Source organism: Hemibagrus wyckioides, linkage group LG08 (assembly GCF_019097595.1).
Source record: "Hemibagrus wyckioides isolate EC202008001 linkage group LG08, SWU_Hwy_1.0, whole genome shotgun sequence".
Classification (NCBI taxonomy): Eukaryota; Metazoa; Chordata; class Actinopteri; order Siluriformes; family Bagridae; genus Hemibagrus; species Hemibagrus wyckioides.
In genome coordinates this window covers 536,809-541,429 of record NC_080717.1, presented here as the reverse complement: position 1 = coordinate 541,429, position 4,621 = coordinate 536,809, and the positions used below count along the sequence as shown (strand labels likewise).

The 4,621-nt window shown below is 40.3% G+C and overlaps 1 long non-coding RNA gene across 2 annotated transcripts; it reads right to left on the bottom strand.

Moving 5' to 3' along the window:
• Positions 1–356: 356 nt before the first annotated feature.
• Positions 357–4,074, bottom strand: LOC131358049 (uncharacterized). Of its 2 annotated transcripts, XR_009205337.1 has the most exons (4): positions 3,879–4,074; positions 3,474–3,631; positions 1,276–3,316; positions 357–1,237 (listed from the first exon to the last, which is right to left on the bottom strand). It is a non-coding gene; the product is annotated as an uncharacterized LOC131358049 (long non-coding RNA). The 2 variants fall into 2 exon arrangements; XR_009205336.1 differs by having other exon boundaries at positions 357–3,316.
• Between the last annotated feature and the right edge of the window lie 547 nt (positions 4,075–4,621).

Sequence of the window (4,621 nt, the reverse complement as noted above, 5' to 3'; positions counted from 1 at the left end):
AACATTACACTGACACAAACACTACACTACATTACACTGACACAAACACTACACTACATTACACTAACATTACACTGACACAAACACTACACTACATTACACTGACACAAACACTACACTACATTACACTGACACAAACACTACACTACATTACACTAACATTACACTGACACAAACACTACACTACATTACACTGACACAAACACTACACTACATTACACTGACACGAACACTACATTACACTAACATTACACTGACACAAACACTACAATACACTACATTACACTACACTACACTACATTACACTAACATTACACTGACACAAACACTACACTACATTACACTGACACGAACACTACATTACACTAACATTACACTGACACAAACACTCCAATACATTACACTAACATTACACTGACACGAACACTACACTACATTACACTAACACTACACTGACACAAACACTACACTACATTACACTAACATTACACTGACACAAACACTACACTACATTACACTAACATTACACTGACACAAACACTACACTACATTACACTAACACTACACTGACACAAACACTACACTACATTACACTAACATTACACTGACACAAACACTACACTACATTACACTAACATTACACTGACACAAACACTACACTACATTACACTACATTACACTGACACGAACACTACATTACACTAACATTACACTGACACAAACACTACACTACATTACACTAACATTACACTGACACAAACACTACACTACATTACACTGACACGAACACTACATTACACTACATTACACTGACACGAACACTACATTACACTAACATTACACTGACACGAACACTACATTACACTAACACTACACTGACACAAACACTACACTACATTACACTGACACGAACACTACATTACACTACATTACACTGACACGAACACTACATTACACTAACATTACACTGACACAAACACTACACTACATTACACTAACATTACACTGACACGAACACTACATTACACTAACATTACACTGACACAAACACTACACTAACATTACACCAACACTACACCAACACAACACTACACTACAACACTACACAACACAACACTACACCAACACAACACTACACTACACTACAACACTACACAACACAACACTACACCAACACAACACTACACTACAACACTACACAACACAACACTACACTACACTACAACACAACACTACACTACATTACACTGACACGAACACTACACTACATTACACTAACATTACACTGACACGAACACTACACTACATTACACTAACATTACACTGACACAAACACTACACTACATTACACAAACACTACACTACATTACACTGACACGAACACTACATTACACTGACACAAACACTACACTAACATTACACCAACACTACACCAACACAACACTACACTACAACACTACACTACACAACACAACACTACACCAACACAACACTACACTACACTACAACACAACACTACACTACACCAACACAACCCAACACAACACTACACCAACACAACACTACACTACACAACACTACACTACACTACACAACACTACACTACACCAACACAACCCAACAAAAAACACAACACTACACTACACCAACACAACACTACACTACACTACACCAACACTACCACTACACTTACACTACACTACACTACACCAACACAACACTACACTACACTACACTACACCAACACAACCCAACAAAAAACACAACACTACACTACACCAACACAACACTACACTACACTACACCAACACTACACTACACCAACACAACACAACACTACACAACACAACCTAACACTACACCAACACTACACCAACACAACACAAAACTACACCAACACAACCCAACACACAACACTACCACTACCACTACACTTACACTACACTACACCAACACAACACTACACTACACTACACTACACTACACTACACTACACTACACTACACTACACCAACACAACACAACACAACACAACACAACACAACACTACACAACACAACCTAACAAAAAACACAACACTACACTACACCAACACAACACAACACAACACTACACTACACCAACACTACACTACACCAACACAACACTACACTACAACACTACACTACACAACACAACACACAACACAACACTACCACTACCACTACACTTACACTACACTACACCAACACAACACTACACTACACCAACACAACCCAACAAAAAACATAACACTACACTACACCAACACAACACTACACTACACTACACCAACACTACACTACACCAACACAACACAACACTACACAACACAACCTAACACTACACCAACACTACACCAACACAACACAAAACTACACCAACACAACCTAACACACAACACAACACTACCACTACCACTACCACTACACTTACACTACACTACACCAACACAACACAACACTACACAACACAACCTAACACTACACCAACACTACACCAACACAACACAAAACTACACCAACACAACCCAACACACAACACAACACTACCACTACCACTACCACTACACTTACACTACACTACACCAACACAACACAACACTACACTACACTACACTACACTACACCAACACAACACTACACTACACTACACTACACCAACACAACACAACACTACACAACACAACCTAACACTACACCAACACTACACCAACACAACCCAACACACCACACAACACTACCACTACCACTACCCTTACACTACACTACACAACCACTACACAGCACACCCTCAGCTCTGCGCTGAACTTCAGCATGGTTTCTGTCTGCTTTTATCTGTGTTTACTCTTTCCAACATTTCATCATCAGAGATGGTGATGAAGAACAAACTGAAGATCAGATTGCGTTATTGAACCACGCCGAAGTCTGAACAGATCTGACAGAAGTGTGTATCGACGACCTGTCCGTGTAGCTGAAGTATATTTACACCAGAAGAGACATTACAGAGCCACAGCGGATCAGTTCAGGTTACACAACTGGCCCGTGATGCTGCCCTCCATCTGCATGCTACTGCTTTTTATTCTCCTTCTCACCCAGTTTCAGCTTTAACTCTCATAACGAGCTCAATAATTATCTGAGGACTGGATCAGCTGTGTTTCTTCTCCGGCACTGAAGCCGAGAATCCTTCCCAGCGCTCGTCCCGGAGAATTCCGCCGTGATTGCTCCGCTGTAGCACACTGCTGCTGCCGCTGCCGCTGCCGCTAATTACCAGAGTAGACGGTTCAGGTGTTCTAGAGCTGAGAAAAGTAATAAAATATACAGAATAGAGGTGAGACCAGTATAAACATTTTAATAGGGCTGTAAAAACGAGGAGAGAAACTGTTTTCACTCAGATTTAAATCAGTCTGCTCTCTGGAGTCATCAATCACAGCTTCGTATTAATGAGCTCCTTACCTAACGCCCTATCATTTCCATAGCAACGGCTCATTCACGGGTGTGTACGGCAGAAGCCTCACATAAACGGATTAATGAAGTTTTCTGGAATTTCTGTGTGATGCGTGGAAGAAGTCTCCAGTGTCAGCGCTCTCAGTCAGACGTGAAGCTGGAACTCGCTTCACAGAACGTTCAACATTATTAGAAATAAATAAATAAATAAAACACCGGGGGTCATTCAGTTCCAGGAAAATAATCTGCTTCAGTGTGCTACAGTAACTCAATTCAACATCACATGTTACTGTAGCACACTGAAGCAGATTATTTTGATTATTTTCCTGTAATGGCGTGACCCAAGCATGGTTAAGATTAGATTCTGATTGGTCAGAATGTGTTGATTAAGTAAATAATAACAAAGATTCTCACCTTATCCTCAAGCAATGATTTATTAAAGAACATTCCTGCAAAATACTTTTGTTTCTTCTAATGAGAATAATGGACTGAATTCGGCATTCCAGTCGCGCTTCAGTGAACAGTGAACTGTAACCAGACCCAGATTGTGAGCGAAAAGAGGCTGGAAGAAAAAAGAAAAAAGCAGGAAAAGAAAAACAGGACCTCGGCCCTGCACTCTTGTTTTCTATTAGTCCCTGCTTCAACCACGGGCAGATTTGCAGGGTTAAAGTTCCTCCACGTGACCTCAGTGTGAAGCTTAATGGGAGAACGTAGATGCAGGATGAACTGACAGCAGAAGCGACTTCCTGTTTCACATACTGCAGCTTTCAGCAGGAGAATAGTTTTTTTCTATTCTGACTGCTGAGTTACTAATGTGTGTGTGTGTGTGTGTGTGTATACATAAAGGACTGGTGTGTGATTCAGGATGTTCTCCTCTCATGTACACATGATTTCTGGAATATGATCTGATCTACATGACCCAAGATCAGCACTTAAAATGAACAAATTAATCAATGGATAATTACTGACTGTTTTAATGAACGACACGCTGGACTTTTTATCCATTTCTAGTTACATTTAATGTTGTATGAAGTGAGTTCCTTCCTGTTCTATCAGCTATAAATACTTGTTCCCTCAGCAGTCTCTCTTTATTCTCTCTCTCTTCAGCTATAAACACTCGTCCCCTCAGCAGTCTCTCTTTATTCTCTCTTTATTTT